Raw genomic sequence first — 22,799 nt, forward strand, 5'->3', positions numbered from 1 at the left:
ATCATATGATTTTTTTAAAGATTTTTTTTGTATTTCCTTATTGTCCTATTGTCTCCCATCTATAAACTACTCATGATTTTACTCCTTAAAAAGGGCCCAAGACATGGATTCTAGGCTGCTCTCTTTAACCCAGCTTAGGAGGCAATAGTTAGCCAGATCTTGCATGTACCCCAATAAAAAAAATCAAGCTTACCTCAAATTTGACTCAAATTGTGACGGTGGTCTTATTCTTGCCTTTGGAATTAGCATTTTCTGGAGAGCCCCAGTGAGATTCAAACCACCCACCAAAATTCTAAACCTGGACCTTCACCCTGGAACTCCAAAAGGCTAGGAGAGCTACCTCAGGAGGCACATGCCTTAAGATGTTCCAAGGCTGCAAGAATGCCTTCAGTTCTAGTAATATAGGGTAAACTTTCATGCTGAGAAATGCAGCAAGCATCAATGGAGGCCTCCTGGTGAGTTACAGTCTGGTTCTGTTTTGTGGGATTCCTACCTAGGATGTGGAATCTCCCTTTCTCTGCCAGAGATCTCTATAACTGGAAGAACCAGAACTCACCTTTCAGCACTAGCCCCAAGTACTTAGTTTCTCTAATACTGTCTTTAAAATCATTTCCCTACATGAGACGACAGTCAGCAGATTCTCTGTACCCTCTTTGTTGTTCTTTTGTTTAAATTACATTGTGTGATCAAGATGGAACATGAACCAAGAGATTCATTAACCATGAAGTTTATTAAAGGGGGGAGCAAGAAGGGAGTGAAGATAGAGAGAAAGAGGGGGACAAAAGACGAGAGAGGAGGGGGCAAAAGGAGAGGAAAGAGCAGAAAGAGAGGAGAGCTGGAAAGAGCAGAAGCATGTAAGTGGGCCGGGGTCTGTCTTTTAAAGGGGTCCTTTGTACCTGCTTGCAGACTAGTACTCATGGAACCCTGGATTGACCAGGCTACTGCCTGAGTGCATTCTGCCAGGTGACAGGGGCAGGCCTGTAAGGAGCCGTTACATATCCCCCTTTTTTTATTAATTAATGATAAGGCTTCATATTTTTACAAGCAAGTAGGTCACCCATACATTGAGGGATAGAGACAGAGGTTGTACCTCCCAAATCATACAATAAGACTGTGTACGAGAGTCACCACTAGGCTGTTAGCTTGACCCGAAGTGCTCTCGACCTGTCCTCCGCCGTTTTTCTGGGAAAGGGAAACTGGGGCAGGCAACCCTTATGCAGGACAACATGCCTCCCAGAGAAGCCTGCATATTAGGCAACTCTCTGTGCGATGCTTTGCTCGACATCCCTCATGGGCTGCTCAAGCCAGACACCCTACTCTGTGCAATGAGCCTAGGCTCCGGGTGTCCAAGAGCTGTCTGGCCGGTGGCCTATTGCTTAAGCATTGCTAACCAAATGTCAGTGGAAGCCCCTTGTTCCAAGGCTACAAGCGCTTGGGCGATAACCACCTTGTCCCTCTTAGTTTGAGCCCTGAGCCTACAGACCAGCCAGAGAAGCAACACCAATCCGAAGCAAACTGCTGTGCCAAACATTCCCACCCCCACCCATTCTTTGAAGTAGGAAACAGCTGAGGTGACCCATGACGACAGTCCCTCCGTCAGTGACAGATCCAGGCACGTGTGGAATTGATCTGAACGATAGCGGCTCTCAATTCACGCAGCGTCTGCTCAAATTCAAAGGTCCAATTCTGCAACATAAACTGGGAAAGGCTTTTAGAAAGATTAGCTGCTTTGGTGAAATTCTCATATTGTAACACATAGGCCAGGGAGCTTCTGCTCACAGCCTAGTTGGGCCATCTGCCATAATATGTCCAATTGTTCCACATCTAAAGTATGTTTGTTTTTTTGTTTTTTTTTTCTGCCCTCAAAGACAGGAAAAGCGAGGCACAGCTTTCTTTTTACCTTTTCTGGAAGAAAGGAATAAGACTTCAGGCGTGTCTCATAGGGAGGGGGCGCCGAAGGAGCAACCTGTGAGAGGGCTGTTTGAAGCTGCCGTCTTCGAGGTTTTTTGCTACTTTGTATATGGTCATCCAGATGGTATCTTTCTTTCTCATATTTAGCAGCTTCCTCACCTAGCTCAGCTTCTAAGACTTCATCTCCTGAGCTTTCAGAGTCATCAGAGCTATCAAGATTTAAGGCTTCAAGCTCATGTACAGGATCTGACAAATACACTCCCTTGTCATTAGACACACTGGGAGGTCCTTTTTCATTTTTTATTGCCGTTTTGTTTCTTGCATACACTCCCTTGTCATTAGACACCCGGGGAGGTCCTTTTTCCTTTTTTGTTGCCTTTTCTTTTCTTACATACAGCCAGTCAGAGAGTAACACTTCCGAGGCGGCGGTTGCCAGCCTATATAAGGGATGGGTTTTTGGGAGTTCAGAGTCTCCACTCTGTAAGCTTATGCTCTCCCTCTCAAGACGCATTAAAGCTTTACTGCAGAAGGATCCTGAGGAGTGTGCCGCATCATTTTTGCTGGCGAGTCGGTTAGCGCGGGACACAGGCCAGCATAATTAGCCTGAATTCTTACATTCCCACCTTTACTTATTATTAAAAAGGTGAAGAGTCCAGCATGGCAGATTAGGGATAAGGACACCGAGTTCTCAAGACTACTTCCTGCTGATCTGGGGGGAGTTGACCATCTTTGGGTGACCCAAGAAAGCATCCTGTTTTCTAGTCCTGGATTACAGCCCTAGCCATACCCCACTGGCATAAAAAACACAAGCTCTTACACCTGAGGTTTTTCCACTATGTTGTAAGTCTGTATATAAGGATGCTCCCTCCCTGCAAAAGAGACAGAGGTCCACACACATTCTCCTAGCACAAACAACCAGACATCTCTGCTTTTAACTAAATCTTCAAGCTTTACCCCAATACCTTGGACTTGCTCGTGGGGTGGGCGCCACAAGGGAGGACAAGGTTAAGTTTAGAGAAAAAAATTCTTAGATCCAGTACTTGAAGGGAGGATTGTAAGATTAGGGAGGAGTTCCCCAGGGGGTCCCAAGATGAGGGAAGGGAGTCCCAGGACCAGGGAAAGGTTGAATAATATCTGGAGTGAATCTGACCTGTTTGGGTGGGTCCAATTCAGCTCCCTAGAACTTACAAGAATCCTTTGAGTTTGTGAAAACATAAATTTTAGACATATTAGCAGTATACTCATGTCAGAAATGATTTGGCTAAAACATTAACACTTTTAAAACTGACAGATATCTTTAGAACAATGAAAAGCACCTTAATCTTGAGCTTGTAGATACAGTTATGATGGCATAATATGGTGTTTAGTATTCTGTCAGAGATGGATTAGTAGCTTATCAGAACTTTATTTGAAGGGACCAGCCCCCCTTTTCGGCAGCCATGATAGTAACACGTGCTCGCTATGACCTTGCCTTAGTCACTAGAGGTTAGGTGCCTGCCTCGTGACAAGGAACCAATCAGAAGTTAGCTGGTGGTGATATGCTAATGAAAGACCCCTGCCCCTTAGCCCTTTCTTTCTCGTTTGTCTCCTCTTCCTCCTGTCGGCGGCTTCCCTGATCCCCACCCCCGGCGGCCTTCCCCCGCCACCCGCCGCACGCCCGGCCCGAGAACGAGCACCAGGTGGGCCGGCCTGGAGCCCTGCCCCTGAGCCCCCGCCCGATGAGAAACACTCCGTCCCAAGGTCTCCGCCCCCAAGGTCAGCCATCTGGACGCGGAGGGGGGGGGAATTGAGTCTGTTGTACCAGACACCAGACCTTGAGAATATGCTGATCTGGAATGGCTCTGTGTCTCATTTGAACCATCCAATAGAAATGATTCTGTATTTCGCCTCATTTGAAAGACTCTGTGTTTCACCTCATTTGAATAACTCTGTACTGCGCCTCATTTGAATAACCCTGTATAGCGCCTCATTTACATTGACCAATGGGAATAGCTCTGTACAATGCCTCATTAGAATTATCCAATAGAATCCCTGCTTCTAACTTGCGCCTTTTTCCCTATATAAGGACCCCTTTCCCTTGGCTCGGCGCGCTTGGCCTCACAGAAGCTAAGTCGCCCGGGTACCCGTATCTCCAATAAAGCCTCTTGCGGTTTTGCATCCAAGTTCGTGGTTTCGCTGATTCCTGGGTGTGGGTCTCCTTCTACGAAAGTACCTCTTCGGGGGTCTTTCACTTTTCGACTCTGGGTGTGCTTTACGGATAAGCGCACAGCAATGACATGCAGAGCACAGCAACCACCCTGGGAGGGCCTATGGGCCATAACAACCAATTGACCAATCAACACAGGGCAAGCCCTCTAAGCCTGGAGGCACACCAATCCTGAGTCTGTGCATACCTGTAGACACTTCCCCTTACACTGCCCTGTAAGATTGCTCGGCAGCTGGTTCAAGGGGTCTTTGCTAGTCATCCACCACGGTGGGTGGGTGAAAGACCCGAGCTAACATGGGGTTAGCTCATTAAAAACCAATAAAGCCTCATGCAGTTTGCATCAAGCTCTCGAATCTGCCTGGTGATTGGGGTGACCTCGGTCGTGGCCTGGGACCCCAGATATCTGAGTTTTTCCGGGGGTCTAACAATTGACTAACGTTAAGACTATGAACAATAGCATAAATGAGAAAGGAATCTGATAACTTGCATTTGTACACCTTAAGTAAGCTTGTTATACCTTAAAACTTTTTTTTTAAAACAAAGAAATGATAAGAAGTTATACTGAAACCAGCAGCCGTCAAACTGCATCAGAGTTCTTGAGAAGGGTGAAATTTTACCTGAATTAATTATTACAGAATGAGCGAGACTGGCTATCTGGCCACATGGACAGCCACCTCCAAGGTCCTCTATAGTTGTTGAGGGCAGAGGCTTTAAGGACACCTGCCTTCTGCTGATAGCATGAGACCTGTGGATTAGGAGCTGTAGGAAGACTTGCCTACCATTGGCCCAAGCAACTGGAGAAAGTAATTTACACTGTCCTCTTGGCCACAGTCCAAAGAATCCTTTGCAGCAATTGAGGTGAAAGGCAAGATTGCTCGGTGGCTAACGTTACCACTTTTGTGGGTGGAGTTTCTTCAGTGTCCAGTGTTTGGAGGAAATGGGCTGATGCCAGCAGTTGGCCTGTCTCTCTGTTATAAAAAGCTTTTAAATAAAACATTTTAAATGCCATATTCTCTAGATCTCTGAGCATTTCAGGGCTGTTTGTCTGTTTAGTATATCTCAGCAGACAAAATTTGTCTTTAGTTACTTGCCTTAAGCACATAGATGGCTAGGTAAGACTTTATCCTTGTAATTAATTTGTATGGCTACAGATTAGTATGGCTACAATGACATTAGGGTAGGATCTGCCTGGAGAACTGGAATGAAGCTGAGAGGCTGTGGAAGGATGTTTTACTTAGAGCCCTGTAGCCTGACTGTAACTGGTTTTAACTTAGTGGGTTAGATTTACACTTCTAAAAGACAAAGAAGTAGAGAAAAGTCCCCTTTTGTAATAGAAGCTTAACCTTCGTAAACTGTTTACAGGAAGGACTGGGTGGTATAAATATTTTGTTAATTTAAAATAGACCTTTATAACCTTAAATGTTTACCATCATTTAAAGATACACAACAATTTAGAAATATTTGAGACTGAAAGACCCCAACTCAAACCCAACCTGATATCTACCAACATGTATTTGAAAATCACCCTGGCCACATACACACAGCTCTGGGGAAAAAGAACACATGAAATGGTCAGTCATGATGACCAGTCTCTGGAAATTGTTATTTGTCAGGAGCCAGCCCTGGTCAGATATAAAAGTCTCCTTTACAAGAGGCCTGACGACCTCCATGCTCAGCTAACCACCAATTAGTCAAGTACCTCCCCTCTTAGGTTCTGGGACACCTGCCCTGGCCTGAGAGCAATTAACACCCATTCCTCCCCCACTTCCTCTTTCTTTACTTCCTCCTTTCTCTTTAAAAACCCCTTGTTTATAATCAATAAAATTAGACCTTGACAAGGACACTGCTTGGTCTCGATTCTCTTTCTTGCCCATTTATTTTCAGGCTTTGTCCCCCTCGGACCCATGAATTACCAGAACCCCGCAGGTCCGGGCAGTTATTATTACTAGTTTCCAAGGAATGTTGTAGGGAGCCGTCCCTGTATTCTCCATTACAAGATGGCGCCTGCATCCGGCAGGCACCGAATGTAAACAAGTTATTGCACAGGCGCTGGGTAACTTTCTATTCCTTGGTCTCTGCCTATTCCGTGGCGTCATATGGCCCGATGAGCTGCAGCCAATCATGGGGTGACACGTCCGAGGCGGCGGTTGCCAGCCTTTATTAGGGGACGGGATTCTTGGCTCGGGGTCTCCGCTCTGGTAAGCTTATGCTCTCCTCTCAAGACGCATTAAAGCTTTACTGCAGAAGGATCCGAATGTCCTGTGTGGTTCTTGCCGGCAAGACTATCGCGCGGGACAGAATGTTATTATCCTCAACAACTGTCTGGTTTCTAAAAATTGTTATGGGTTACCCTGCTCCAGAGAGTCATTACTACCCATGTTTTGAGAATAAGTATAAGCCACTCTGTTCCCGGAAAAAAAACACTAGCTGTCCCATGGTCTTGCAAATGTAAAATCCAAAATAACATTCCAAACCCCTCGTAGGCAAAATTGTAAGTTCAATTCCCAACCAATCAGTAAATGACTCTTGTATGTTATAGCCAATAAATATGTTGTTGTACTCCTGCCTAGTGACCAAAAAGATATAAAAACTGCTTGCTTTGGAAACTCGGGGTCAATCTCAGAGAAAGACGCCAATGCATTGGAATAAAATCCTTTTGCTTTTGCATCGAACTTGCATCCTGTGAGTGACTTTGTGGGGTGTGTCTCCCAAAGTTGAACCCCACTTTGGGCCCAACAGGACTTAGAACAGTTGAATTTAAGTTGCATATAGAGTTAGCTTACATTTTTGAACAGTAGCTACATGTATGCATACACATAGATGTATTTAACAGGACTGGGTAAAAGTAAGAAGAACCAGAGTATGATCTCTGATTCTCATGTTGCAGCAAACAGGCAGAACACTTAAAGGTACAGAGTAGACTTAAAACTTCCAGTGACAAGAAAGAAGATCCGCCACAGATGGAACAGGCAAGGTTTTTGTGTGAAATGTGTCCCTACCAAGCCCTGGAAAGGCACGCCATTCCACAAACAAGCCATGCGCAACAGAGCCAGTGAAAGAAGAAATTAGAGACAAAAATAAAAGGCAAATGAATTATGTCTGTCAGCAGGGTTTGTTGGCAGAAGCTGGCTAGACTGTCCCTCTGCCTAGGCTGAGGGAAAGGAGTAACCCATGGAGTGGGCAGGCCTACAGCTAGGCCACGTAATCAAGATGGCTGCTTCTATAAACATGTTCCCATCTGACAAAAGTTAAACTCTCAGAGTGTCCTGAGCAAATGCTGCCTCAGGCCAGGCCACTGTGAGCCGCTGGCATCTGTATAGAAAAGAAACACACTAGGTCAGCCGAGATAGGACAAACAGGAGAGTGAGAGACATTTTGAACAGGAGCATAAGAGGTCTATGAAACAGGACATTTCCAGGTGGAAGGAGGTTCCTGCCCTTAGCAGTCTTAGCCATGATGGGAAGTGGCAGGATGCCATTGTGGCAGGCAAGAGAGTTTTAGTGAAGGGACCAGCCCCCTGTTTTTGCAGCTATGACAGGTTAACATGTGCTCCCCTGTCCTTGCTGGGCCTGTCCTGCTCAGTAGGAGGTCAGATGCCTGCCTCGTGGCAAGGAACCAATCAGAAGTTAGTTAGCAGGGCTATGCTTTATGGCTCTGGGTGTGCTTTACAGACAAGTGCACAGCAGTGACGCGAAGAGCATAGCAACTGCCCTGGGAAGGCCTATGGGCCATAACAACCAGTTGACCAATCAACACAGGGCAGGTCGTCCAAACCTGAAAGCACACCAATCCTGAGACTGTGCATACTCCTAATAACCCCTTACGCTGCCCTATAAGATCTCTGTCTCATGGTTTCTCCGGGTCTTTCCCCAGCTGTGGTGGATGGATGAAAGGCCCAAGCTCATTAAACAACTTCAATAAAAGACTCGTTGTTTTTGCATAGATATGGGCCTCTTGGTGATTTGGGGGTTCAGAATTTGGACACAACATTAGCATGCTAAGAAGAGGAGGGAAACAGACAAGTGAAAAAGAGCAGAGGACAGACTCCCAACTGTGGATCACTGGTAGAATGAAGGGTGCCAATAAGCAGGCACATGATTTGATATAGGGGGCCCAGCTTCCTTGAGAGAGGTAGAGAGATCCAAAGCCTATAATCTCCAGCATCCCAGAGACTAAGGGAGGATCAGATGCAAAAGGCACCGACTGATTTTGAGGTCCATTGAGCACAAATCAGGGGTCAGGGCTCCCAGAGCCCAACAGATACATGATCATCCAGTTCTGGGATTTTTGGCCGGTCCAAAAAGGCAAGAGACCACAGTCTCCATACAAGTACAAGTCCTAATTCCTGGTTGCATGGGCAGAGGTAGAAAGGAAGGGGCAGCCATACCAGATTGGTGAAACCCACAAAAACAGCTGACCTGAACAAGGGAGAGCTCTTGGTCCCCAGACTGATAGCTGGGAAACCAGTATGGGACTGATCCAGACCCCCTGAATGTGGGTGTCAGTGAGGAGACCTTGGAAATCTATGGGGGCCTCAGGTAGTGGATCAGTACTTATCCCTTGCATAGGAATGGACTTTGGGAGCCCATCCCACAAGGAGGGACACTCCCTGAGCCTAGACACAAGGGGGTTGGCCTAGGCCCTATCCCAAAGAATATGATAGACTTTGAAGACCTCCTATGAAAGGCATCACCCACCGCCATGGGATAGGTAGGTTGTTAGTTGGGGGCCAGGGGAGGAGGGAGGGGAGAGGGACCTGGGATTGACATGTAAAATAATTTTCTTTCTAATAAAAAGAAAATAAAAAAAGAAAGGAAGGGGCAAACCTACCAGACATGGCAGTGGTGGATAGAAGAATCCAGAGATCCTTAGTTGGAAAAGTGACCAAGTTGAAGGTTACAGGGTTCCCAGAATATCTCAGACTGCCACAAGCAGGAACAGATGCCAGGAAAACCTGCCGAGTCACGTGCACCAAAATGTTGTTCTTTTGTTTAATTTACATGGTGCAATCACAATGGAACATGAACCAAGAGATTCATTAACCATGGAGTTTATTAAATGGGGGTGAGCAAGAGAGGGGGATGGAGAGAGAGACAGATGAAGAGAGAGAGGGTGTGAAGGGGAAGAGAGGAGGGAGTAAAAGGAACAAGAAAGCAAAAAGAGCAGAAAGAGAGCAAGAGCACGTAAGTGGACAGGGGTCTGTCTTTTAAAGAGGTCCTTTGCACCTGCTTGCAGACTAGTACTAGTACTCATGAAACCCTGGGCTGACCAGAGTACTGCCTGAGTGTATTCTGCCAGGTGACAGGGGCAGGGCAGCATAATGCCCAAATCTTCACTACTGAAGAAAGGGAACCAATTCTCATGAAAGCAACTGAAGCAATCCTAGAATAGCTTCAATACTGATGACCAGAGGGCAGAGATAATTGATCATGCTCTACCAAGAAGGAGACTCCAATGGGACTATGACACAGAGTGAGGTAGGAAGTCATTCAGTGAATAGCACCAGGTTCTGCTAGAAGGGGTGAAGCAGGCAGCCCCAAAGCCCACTAACCTACTTAAGATAACAGAGATGAAACAGGACCCAGATGAGTCAACTTCAGCTTTCCTGGAGCAACCCCTGGACACATATTGGTAGCTAAGAAATTAATAACAGAAATTATTCCTAAGTTTGGCCTCCCCAAATCTTTGGGATCTGACAATGGCCTAGCTTTCACCCCCAAGTTATCCCAAGTGATCTCTAAGGCTCATAACATAAATTTGAAACTTCCTTGTAAGTATCATTGTCAGAAGTCAACAAAAGTAGAGAGGATGAATAGAACTCTAAAGGGGACTACAACTAAAAATACTCAATTGACTTTGGATATGACTATCCCTCAGGTCCAGACTGATTTACCTGTTGGGTACCCTCACCTGATCACCATCCCAGCCTGGAGAAGTTGTATTAAACCACCACTTCAAAACTGACCAGGTTGAACCTATATGAAAAGGCCCTTACACCGTGATTCTCCAGACCCTGACTGCTGTTAAGGAAATGGTATTTCTGCCTGCATTAATCACTCACACTTCAAGAAGACACCTGAGGAACCCACGCAAGAGGATCCCAATTCCCAGAGATGGAAAGTGAATAAAAAAGGACCATTAAAAATTAAACTTTTAAGGTTTCACTGTCTAACATAACTTTGTGTTCTTGCTGTTGAAATTTGCACCAAGATGATTGTCCTATAACTACAATTTTGTTGTTTTGTTTCAGCCTATGCAAACAGAACATAAATGCATCTTGACAGGGGAAACAAAAGGATCCCCTAACATAGGAAACACCAGATACTGTCTTGCCATGCAAAAAATTGACTTTGTCTACCAGGGCCCATAGTTTGGACAAAAGGAGAGTAAATATTCTTTAGCCAAATGGATGGAGGATACTGGGATGGAATAATCTAACTGACCAAGTCCAATGTAAAAACACAGGCTTCAACATAGTCAAATATTCTTTAAAGGATTCTGATAATGGAAATTACAGGTGTGCTAAAATAAAAAGAGGAAGGGAGGATTCATTAATCACTTCAATTGAATTTAACACACAAAATTTCACTTATTCATAAACAAATCAATATGAGTTGCTTACAATAAAGACTTAATGGGTTGTAGAGATTACTCAGTTGCTGGTAGCCATGTCAGAGGAGCAACAGGTAAAAATTGAAGTTCGAGGTGTCAGCCTACCAGGAGGCAAATCCCTGTTGGGTGATTCTCAGATAGGCAAACCCTCTCCTGCCCCACACCCAGCCCCCCAGACCACAGACTCCAGAATGTCTTTTGCTTCCACTGTTCCTTTATATGTTTGCTGCTGCCATCTTTCTCTGGTATCTGGTATGGTGGGGGGGGGGCGGGGTAGATACCCACTGCCTATAATGTAGTGTGTTTATCTCATGGAACATCCCATTCTACTGGGCATTTTTACCTGTGGATTATAATGAAGAGGATTTCTTCCTAAGCAGTACTGTCTAATTGATAAAAATAATGTTAGTTTAAATAGAGTTTGATGACTAAAAATAAATACAAGAAATTGTCATACAACTAGGGCCTATGAGTGTCACCAAAGGAGATGCATAGAGGGCTATTCAGGTTCATGATTAAGGAAAGCAACTGAGTCGCCAGGGTGGCTCAAATTCTTTTCACCTTAATGTTGGGAGATGTGCTCACAGGTTTCAGAGTGTATCATAGCTGAAACAAAGCTTTTAAAATAAACTAAGGTTGGAATGAGACTTTTTCTTTTGTTCAATAGCCTTGAGGTGAAAAACCCAAGAAGACAATCTAAAGTTTTAGAAAGGTACATCATTAAGTGAGGAAATCTTTAAGGTCAGGAAACAAGAACAAAGCTACCCAATTATCATTAGCTGGGGTGCCTTTCTTCCTAGGATTGGTTGATGACCAAAGATAATGATTAATTTCTTATACCTTATACCCATTTTTGCCCTCAATCTCCTGTTATATATATTTATAATACCTGTTGATGAGTGGGTATACACCCTAAAGATTTTAAAGTAGTGCTGACTGTTTTTCCTGTATAAAAGTCTAGGTTTATGATTCCTTTAAGATTCCTTATAAAATTACCTTTCAAGATAAGCAATAAAGTGATTGGTTCTTTCTTTGTAACCATGAAGCCTGCCAATAAAAGAATGCCTTGCTTGCCTAAACTGTTAATCTATAACAAGTTGCTTGGGTATGAATGTGTGTGGGTTCTTAGGATAACATGTCTTGCACCTGTAATACATAAAATGTTTAATCATGTACAGGTTTTGGAAAACACACTGTTTTTTACTTGCATTCATTGTGATTACATTATTTAAAAAATAGAATGTAACCACATTGTAATTTTTATATTGCCTGAAAGATTTTTGCTGGGGTATATAAGCTATCAGAGAAAAATAGAAGGGAGGAGAAGCAAAAATATCAAGAATGAGAGAATTAGAAAGAAAAACATCAAGAAAGACAGAAGGGACATTTATGGATAGAGATAAGAATAGAGAATATAAAAGAAGAATAAACAAAAGGCCTAAAGAAGACCATCAAGAGAGTGTGTGTCTTTTCCTTAACCCCCTCAGATAAAAAAGTCTTAGTATTCATGGATTCCCTTTGGGCCCTGCTGCTGGATGCTGGTCCCCCAGGCAGCAGAACTCAGTGATTTAGAGCACTGGCTGCTCTTGCAGAGGCTCATTCCCAAATTGTTTCCCACACCCACATGACAGCTCACAACAGTTCCAGGGTATTCAATGCTTCTCACTTCCAAGGGCTCACACACATATATACACTTGGGCACATTGCTTTTTTTTATTTTTTAATGCTTAAGGAAAGCTCAACACCAACATAACATTCTGAGTGACACTGAAAAGCACTTAGCTACCAGCTCCCAAACCCAAATCTGTTTCAGGCTGAGTATAAGCACATAAACCATTAAAGGCAGATGAAAATGTTGCAGGGCTTTGAAGTTTTTCTGCCCTTGACAAGAAGAATTCAAACTAATTTAACATGACACAAGAAAGATAAAGCAAGCAAGGTTTAGTAACTAACAGTACATGTGCAAAGGATCTAACAACAAAATCTGTGGTTCGGTTCAGTTTGTTTTTTGAGAGAGGGTCTCACTATATAGATCAGGCTGGCCTGGAATTCACAGAGATCCTCTTGCCTCCACTTCCCAAGTAATGGGATTTAAGATGTACACTACCACACCAGGCTACACAGACCTTTTAACCCATCCTGCCCACTCTTTTCTACATGATTCTCTGCATCTCAATGGGTAGGTTTAAAATATTTCCTGCCCTCTGAGGTTGGCTCTTGAACTAGAAGTTCCTTACTTCTTTTTGAAATAGCTCAAGTTCTTGTGGTTGTTCTCATGACTCTCTGTTGGTTAGACATCTGTTGCTTCAAGGTAAACTTCTGATACTTTAAAATTGAAGCCAGGGTTTTGTGATAGCTATCAGCCAGTAAAAATGGAATAGGGCTTAGATTGTGTTGTAGGCTCTTCTCTCAGCTTGTTTTCATATCTCACTTCTATGTAGTAAGAAAGGCAGGAGTGACCAGGTATATTGGTACAGGCCTAAAATCCTGACACTTGGGAAGTACAAGCAGGAATATTTGGAGTTCAAGGTCATCGTCAGCTCCAGAGTAAGTTCCAAGGCAGCCTAGGCTACTTCAGACCCTGTTGGGGAAAAAACAAACAAACAAACAAACAAACAACCACAGTGGACTGGCAAGATGGCCCAGAAAGTAAAAAACACTTAGCTCCAAGCCTGACAATTTGAGTTCAATCTCTGGGACCGTATGATAGAAGCAGAAAACCAGTTCCCACAGGCTGTCCTCTGGCCTCCACTCACATGATTGCTTGGGTATATCCTCTTTTCTACCCACCCAATAAATAAATAGATAAACAGGTTATTAATTAATTAAAAACAAAAGAAAAACATTGTTGTTTTTTTAAAAAAATTCTAAACTGGGTGGTGGTGGTGCACACCTTTAACCCCAGCACTCAGGAGGCAGAGGCAGGTGGATCTCCGTGAGTTCAAGACCAGAGCTAGTTCCAAGACAACCTCCAAAGCCAAAGAGAAACCCTGTCTCAAAAAGACCACACACACACACACACACACACACACACACACACACACACACACACAAAAGCTAGAGTCAGTGAGATGGCTTAGTGCGAAAAGGTCCTGATAGTCAACCCTGAAGAGCTGAGTTCCATACTTGAGAACCACATAGTAATAGAGAACCAATGCCTGTACATTGTCCTCTGACCTCTATGTGCACCTTTGTACACACCAAAATAAAACCAATCAACAAAAGCAAAATGGTGACATATGTTGCAGGTTACCTTACTCGGACACCCCTTGGGAGAGAGGGTGAGAAGACAAAGCACCAACAACTCAGGCACTGGGTGTCAGTGAGTGGCAGAGCAGGTTGCAGACTCATTTATTTAGAAAGTTATGCCTGCCTTTGTACCCACTACTAGGGTCCTATTTATTGGGTAAGGCAGCTGACTGCTGTGTTATCCTTTTCTCATTGGTGTCTCTGGGTCAGGTGTCTCTCTGCCAGCGTCTCTGGGCATTGAGGCAGGCTTGGCTTGGCTCTTCGAGGAAGTGTCCTCTCTACATGTGCATGTGCATGCAGGCTGGCCTGGGCACCCCGGGACAGGCGACTCCGGCTTGGCTAAGCTGGCTGAAGTTTCTCCTACAAACATATCCCAGTGTTCCTCAACCTGTGGGTCATGACCCCTCAGCAAGCCTCTGTCTCCAAAAGTATTTACAGTGTGATTCATAACAGTAGCAAAATTATACTTATGAAATAGCAATGAAAATAACTTTTTGACTGGAGGTCACCACAACACCAGGAACTATATTAAAAGGTCTCAGCATTAGGAAAGTTGAGAACCACTGCTGTAACCCCGTTTCTGGGGGTGCAGAAGTAAGCCAATTTCTGTGAGTTTGAGGTCAGCCTGGTCTCCTCTAGGCTACATAGAGACTCTGTCTCAAACGGCAAACCAAAAACACACAAAAAACACAAAACTATGATATAAAATTCTGTTGATTAGGATCTTAGTCTGGGTTACTGTTAGCATCCAGGCATTATGCTGGCCTCCCTTGAGGACCTAGGAGAATATGTCACCAACCACAACCACTCCCTATGCACATGCACTTGCTAGCATCATGCTAGCCTGCCCCCAGTTGTCTTCAGCTGTAGCCAGGAAGAGCATCCCCTGCACACATGTGTTCTCAGCATTCAGGCAGATACCTGCCCAGCCCAGGATCCTACAGCTGCCATGTCACTACGTAGTCTGCATGCATGTGCTATGTCATTGCGTAGTCTCTGTGTGCATGTGCTAAGCCCCTTTAAAAGCAAACTCTGCCCATTTCCCCTTCCCTTTCCTGCTGCTCTTCTGAAGAGGTAGGCAGGCCTTTGCTCCTCTCCCTTCCCACCCCAATAAACCTCCAATGTGAGAGTTCCTTGTACAGTGTGATTCATCCTCGCCACTGCTACTACAGTAACTATTTTTGTGATGAAACACCATGACCAAAGCACACTGGGGAGGAAAGGGTTTATTTGGCTTACACTTCCACATCATAGTCCCTCATTGAAGAAAGTCAGGGCAGGAACTCAAACAGCACAGGAACCAGGAGGCAGGAGCTGATACAGAGACCATGGAGGGATGCTGCTTACTGGTTTGCTTCTTTTGACTTATGTCAGGAGACAGCCCTGATTAGATATAAAAGTCTCCTTTACAAGAGGCCTGGCAACCTCCATGCTTGGATAACCGCCAACGTAGTCAAACACCCCCACCCCCTCCCCGAAGGTTAGTGTTCTGAGATAAACCACAAGAATGTTCTGGGACACCTGCCTAGGCCTGAGGACATTAAACACCCATTCCTCCCCCTCCCTTACTTCCTCTTTCTTTACTTCCTCTTTCTTTGTCTTTAAGAACTCTTTGCTTAAGTTCAATAAACAGACTTTGACAACCCAATGCTTGGTCTCGCTCTTTCTTTCTCGCCCATTTATTTTCAGGCTTAGTCCCCCTCGAGAGCCGCAAATTACCAGAACCCCGCTGGATGGGGCAGGTGGCGCCCAACGTGAGGCCCAAGGTACGGACTCTTCTCCAAATGGAGACCCTCCCCAAGGAAACCTTCGGCAGTGCACGCCAACAAGGAAGTCCTGCTCGCCGATTGCGATGGACGTTGGTCTGGGAACGTTATCACCACTCATGAGCAACTGATTCCCTGGTAAGTCCCCCTCATTCTATTCCATAATAATGGGCCAAAAGTTGTCTAAGGAGGTCAAATTCATTAGGGATTTTAAGACTTCCTTTTGGGAAAGAGGAGTTCGAGTAAAATGTAAGGACTTAATTCAATTTTTTGTTTTTTTGTCAAGAACATGTCCATGGGTCATTTTAGAAAGCCCAGACATTCATCCCCTAACTTGGAAAAAGGTCGGAGAGGATCTTAATAGATTACTCAAAGAAAAGGGACCTGAGGCAGTTCCCTTACAGACTTTTAGTTATTGGAATCTTATTAATGATATCCTTACCAATTCCCCTGGCTCTGCCCACCTTACTTCTGCAATTAAAAACTTTCTTGAGCCCCTCTCCTGTGCTCATTCTCCCACTTCTGACTGCCCCATAGACAAACCTCCATCCTCTCCCTGTCCTTCAGTTTCCATCTGTATGCCCCCTGATGAGACCCAGACCCCCCACATCTTACAGACAAACCTCCCTTAAAAGCCCCCGTAATCTCTATCCCTCTTTACAGGGCCTCGAGCCTCATTCCCCTAAAAACCTTAAAAGTTACCCTGTCTTTCGTTCAAACCCCAAACCATAAACTGATCACCTAAGTCCATCAGACGAGGAGGACCTAGAAGAAGCGGCGGCTGCTTTTCACAACCCCAACTGGCCTACTTTCGAGGGCTTTACGGCCCCTACAGGGCTTCCGACTTATCCCTCCGCCCCCCTTCTCCCATCTTCCACAAACGCCTTAATTCAAGCTAAAAAACATCTCACCCAACAAATATCAGAACTTAAAGAGGTCTTACAATTACAACAGGAGTTTTCACAGCTGTCTCTATACCTCACATCCCTCCAGACCACTGTTGGCCAATCGATCTTCGGACTCCCCACTCAGCCCATTACAGCCCCTAAACCCTCCCTTCCACCAGGCAACAGGCCAAAAATCTCCAAATCCACTAAGCTGGCCTTTCCTGACTTAACCCGCCAGGGCTCCAAGCATACACCATCCTCCTCTAACCAAGACCCCTCCTCTACTCATACAATTAGGCAGGAGGATGAGGAGGAAAACTCAGAGATGAAATTAATAAGAGGGATAAAAATGACTCTGAGTCAGATAATGAGGTCCAAGATAAACAGACAGAAACAACCGAAAACATCTTTAAAAAATTAAAATTTAAAGCCCTTAAGGAACTTAAATCAACGGTCGAAAATTACGGTCCCATTGCATCTTTCACCCTTGGCTTACTGGAGGCCCTCTCAGGAGAGGGATGCCTCACCCCAGCTGAATGGCACCATGTCACACAGGCAGTCCTTAGCTGCGGGAAATACTTAACTTGGAAATCTGAATTCTATGACCGTTGACAAAACCTTGCTACCAGGAATCAACAAAGGCCCTCCACTCAAAAATGGACCCTTGATAAACTCACTGGTCAAGGAAAATTTGTCTCTGAAATTCTCCAGATTAAGCTTCGCATAGGTCTCTTAGGACAAACCTCTCAGACTTCTACTGGTGCTTGGCAAGCTCTCTCAGGCCGAGGGTCCATGCTTACACCCCTTACTAAGATCATTCAGGGAGCCAATGAACCTTATACAGAATTTGTAGGGAGACTTACAGAGGCCACAGAATGGGTTTTGGGCACACAAGAAACTGACAATAAACTCCTTAAACAACTAGCTTTTGAGAACGCCAAGAGTGTTTGCCGAAATGTCCTCAGAGGCACCTTTAGAAACAAGTCCCTTGAGGAAATTATTCGGGCCTGCAATGATGTTGACTCTTTTTCTCAAAAACTCTCACAGAGCATTTCCCAGGGGGTCACTATGGCTATTGGTGCAGCTCTACAAACAACAGGTAACAACAGAGCTTGCTTTAAATGCCACCAACCTGGACATTTTGCTAAACAATGTCCCCAAAATATTACACCCAGACCTTCAGAGGGCATCCTGACATCTCGATCCCAAAATGGCATATTGACCTTTGCCCCTTCACCCTTGCAGAAAACTCTCTGTCCCAGGTGCAAAAAGGGTAAACATTGGCTCAGGGACTGTAGATCCAAAACTGATGTTCAAGGGAATCCCCTGCCTCCTCCTCAGGGAAACAGCTTGAGGGGCCAGCCTTGGGCCCCACAGCCAATCCCCTTCTTGCCAGCATCCGGGCCAAGCCTGCAGGCACAATCCTTCCAACCTGTGCCTCCAAGCTCTACAGAGCCACCCCCGGAAGCACAGGACTGGACCTGTGTGCCAACACCGACTCAATATTAAACCCTAAGGATGGTGTACAGATTCTCTCCACTGGAATTTCTGCCCCACCACCCCCAGATACTTGTTTTCTCATTCTTGGTCGAGCCTCCTCTACCACCAGGGCCAGGGGATCGTTGAGAGATCTCACCAAACACTAAAAACATGCTATTTAAACTATATTCAGGAGGAGGAATTCTATACCCCACTAAAGGCAATCACAAGAACCTACTCAATCATGCATTGTTTGTGCTAAATTTCCTCACATATGATGCCACAGGAAAATCAGCCTCGGATCGCCTCTGGCATCCATCAACGGCTCAAAACTATGCTCAGGCCTTATGGAAGGATCCCCTAACTCATAAATGGAATAGACCAGACCCAGTCTTCATTTGGGGAAAAGGACATTCATGTATTTTTGATACTCAGGCCAATAATGCCAGATGGTTGCCTGAATGCCTTTTAAAACTATATAATCCACCCAGGGAAGCCCCTGAGAAGTCTTCTAATTCTGCTTAATTCCAGATAAAGAATGATGTCTTTCTGGCTACTTGTGTGTTTCTCACTCTCAATTATCGTTGCCGCTGCAAGCTCCTATCAGATCTACAACTACACCAGGATGATCATCAACCAAGCTGGTGATGTTGCCAATGCCTCTACATACATTGGACCTCAGCCCTCTTATTCCCCCCTGATAGTAGCTCTTTGTGCCTTGGCTATGGGAGCCCACCCTCTCTGAGGAACTTGCTTTTATGCAAAACCGGGCCTCGTTGAAGAAAGCCTAAAAAAGGTTCAGGATAGCCTAGAGAACCGTAAAAAAACAAAGAGAACAAGCAGAATCATGGTACAAAAATTGGTTTTCCACCTCTCCATGGCTCTCCACTCTGTTACCTTCCATACTTGGTCCTATGGTTGGGTTTCTCTTATTAATTTCCTTTGGGCCTTGGCCTTTTCAAAGATTAACCAGATTCATTAAGTCTCAGATTGACAACCTCCTCGGAAAACCGGTTTCGGTTCATTATCATCAACTGGAGGTAGGAGACCCTGAGCTGCCTGACCATAATGAAAACCCCAACAATTCTCCTAAAGGCCTAGATTTTTCAGGCCTTGAACATCGAACCTCTGGATTTCCTTGGCCTTGGAGACGTCAATGACGTCAATGACGGGATTATCGTGATGCCGCAGGCCAGACGCCGACCCATCTCACCAGCTGTAGTGCTCCTCAATGACAGGATTAGCATGCGGCTGTGACCCCAGGGGCCCACTCCAAGCACTCTCGAGCTGCTGGCCTTATGAAACGTCCCCTGAGTGCTGGGGGCAGATTCACCTCACGTAGCCTAAGACAGAGGTTCTACCCTTCACTATCATATAAATGATAATATCATAAACATAGGATCCTGGCTACGGATGCCCATCACGTAGACTAAGGCAGATGCTCCATTTTATTATACATAGAAGGGGGAGATGTCAGGAGCCAGCCCTGGTTAGATATAAAAGTCTCCTTTACAAGAGGCCTGGCAACCTCCATGCTTGATAACCGCCAACGTAGTCAAACACCCCACCCCCTCCCCGAAGGTTAGTGTTCTGAGATAAACCACAAGCATGCTCTGGGACACCTGCCCAGGCCTGAGGACGTTAAACACCCATTCCTCCCCATCCCTTACTTCCTCTTTCCTTACTTCCTCTTTCTTTGTCTTTAAGAACTCTTTGCTTAAGTTCAATAAACAGACCTTGACAACCCATTGCTTGGTCTTGCTCTTTCTTTCTCTCCCATTTATTTTCAGGCTTAATCCCCCTCAAGACCCGCAAATTACCAGAACCCCCCTGGACAGGGCAGACTTATTCAGCCTGCTTTGTCATAGAACCCAGACCACCAAGCCCAGGGTTGGCACCACCCACAATGGGCTAGGCCCTCCCAATAAATCACTAAGAAAATGCTCTACAAGCCTGCCTACAGCCAAATCTTTTTTTCCCCCTGAGAGACAGGGTTTCTCTGTATTGCTTTGGTGCCTATCCTGGCACTCGCTCTGTAGACCAGGCTGGCCTCGAACTCACAGAGATCCACCGGTTTCTGCCTCCCGAATGCCGGCATTAAAAGTGTGCACCAATGCCCGGCTTATAGCCAGATTTTATGGAGGCATGTTATCAATTGAGAGTCCTTGTGTTAAACTGACATAAAAATAGCCAGCACAGTTTTTTAAATTGGTTTTTATTTAAATTAAAAACAGTCTTGTTTTACATACCAATCCCATTTCCCTCTCCCTTCCCTCCTCCCATTCCTCCCACCAACCCTCCCCCCATCCTACCCCCTATCCACTCTCTAGAGAGGATGAGGCCTCCCTTGGCGGATCATCAAAGTCTGCCAAATCTAGGCCCTCCCCCAAGTATCTAGGCTGAGAGAGTATCCCTCCTTAGGGAATGGGCTCCCAAAGCCCATTCGTGCACTACAGATAAATACTGGTTCCACTGCCAGAAGACCCATAGACTGTCCAGGACCTCCAACTCACACCCATGAACAGGGGTGCCTGCTTTGGTCCTATGCTGGTTCCCCAGCTGTCAGACTGGGGTCACTGTGCTCTCACTAGGTCAGGTCAGCTGTTTCTGTGGGTTTCCCCAGCATGGTCTTGACACCTTTGCTCATCACTCCTCCCTCTTTGCAACTGGATTCCAGGAGTTCAGCTCAGTGCTTAGCTGTGAATCTCTGCTTCTGCTTCCATAAGCTCCTGGGTGAAGTCTCTATGATGACATTTAAGGTAGTCATCAATCTCATTATATAGGAGGGGCATTTAAGGTACCTTCTCCACTATGGCTTAGATTCTTTTGTTTTTGTTTGTTTGTTTTTTGTTTTTCGAGACAGGGCTTTGGAGGCTGCCCTTTGTAGACCAGGCTAGTCTTGAACTCACAGAGTTCCACCCGCCTCTGCCTCTCGAGTGCTGGGATCAAAGGCGTGCCCCACCAACACCCAGCTATTGCTTAGATTCTTAGTTGGGGTCATCCTTGTGAATCCCTGGAGATTTCCCTAGTGTCAGATTTTCTAGTTAAACCCATAATGGTTCCCTCTATTAAGGTTTCTCTTTTCTTGCTCTCCTTTTCTATTCTTCCCCCAACGTGACCTTCCTGATCCTTCATGTTCTCCTCCCTGTCCCCTTCTACTCTCCTCTTTCTCCTACCTCTCTCTCCCCAGTCCCCCGCTGCTTCCAATTTGCTCAGGAGACCTTGTCCCTTTCCCCTTCTCCAAGGGGTTCATGTATGTCTCTCTTAGGGTCCTCCTTGTTTCCAGACTTCTCTGGGTTTGTGGATTGTAGGCTGGTTATCCTTTGTTCTATGTCAGTGCCATTCTTGGGCTAGTGGTCCTGGAGTGAGAGCAAATTAAGCAGAAACTAGTACTTAAAAATCTATCTCAATCATGGGCCAGCTAACCTATTATTGATAAGTAAATTTCTCTTTTCAAAGCTGAGTACCTCTCTGCCCATGAAATAGCTTGTGAAGAACTGTTAGAGGAGAAAAAGCTCCTGGTCACAAAAATAGAATCTCTGACCTGGGTGGAGACCTAAAAGTCCACTTAGGCTGGTTCAATTACTTTGGCTAAGTACCTACCCCTAGGAAGGCAGACTCACCTTAACCATGCTAAAGAGATAGGAGTAGTATGTAGTTATTTAAGAAGACGCCATATTTCTCCTTCCTCGAATCCCCACTTCTTGTGTAGAAGCTCATATAGGATCTTAAGTCTGGCAGCTTTTCTGAAATTATGCACAAACGTGTAAGTTTTCCTTTACTTTGTTACATTTGTTTTCTAAGCATGCTTTTATTAACACTTTGGGTCCCCCCCCCAATATTTTGGCCTTCCTTACCGAAAGGTTCAGACTTTGACGCTGATTGGCTCTACCTTTTTAAGAGACAGACCCTCCCCCTGACAACAGTCGAGGCACGCACAAGAAAACGTGCTACGTCATCACATGTCACCCGCCACACATGAGGACTCTGGGCATGCGTGGAACCCCAGTGCACATGCGCAGTCTTCCCTTTAAAAGCTCCAACTTTCCTGCTTCACTCTCTCTCTGGTTCCTCTGTTTATGCTGCGCTCTCTCTGCTCACTCCTTCTCTGCTCTTCTCCCACCTACGAGCTCTCTCTGCCTCTCTATGGCGACCGGCCATGGCAGTCAGCCATTACCCCTGTTCCTCTTCTCTCTTAGTCTCCCTACTCTGCCGGGCCATATAATAAACTAGTTAACATGTCTAATCTTGCATCTTTCTCTTTTCCTTTCTTTAAATAAAGACATAACACTTACTCTTTCTCTAAAACCTCCCTCCCTGTCATGTGGCTGCTTATTTATCACGCCTGACTTCCACACCAGTTTACACAGCATGGATTTTCTCTTCTCTCCTTCATCCTCCTCTAGGCAGCTTCCCAAATACTGGGATTAAAGGTGTGCACCACCATCACCCGTCGAGTAATTTTATATGGGATTCTACATCAAGGAGATAAAAATTCTAGTCAAACCTGAAGTGGCCTCATCAAGAATACAAGATAGAGGAATGTCTGCCCTCTTACCCTGTCACAGTACCAAAATGAAAAAAGACCAAGGACCAAGTCTTGAAAAATTCCTGTGTTAAATGGCAAAGGAGAAAGCTTGAAGACACTAGAACAACCAGGGAGCAAGGAGAATGACACCATAAAGGCAA

General features: G+C 45.2%; 1 pseudogene; it reads left to right on the top strand.

Annotated features, from left to right (window-relative positions):
- LOC100761280 overlaps positions 1 to 15,867 on the top strand; it is a 35,575-nt pseudogene extending 19,708 nt beyond the window's left edge.
- Positions 15,868 to 22,799: the final 6,932 nt, after the last annotated feature.

The sequence above is a fragment of the Cricetulus griseus genome, chromosome 8 (assembly GCF_003668045.3).
Source record: "Cricetulus griseus strain 17A/GY chromosome 8, alternate assembly CriGri-PICRH-1.0, whole genome shotgun sequence".
Classification (NCBI taxonomy): domain Eukaryota; kingdom Metazoa; phylum Chordata; class Mammalia; order Rodentia; family Cricetidae; genus Cricetulus; species Cricetulus griseus.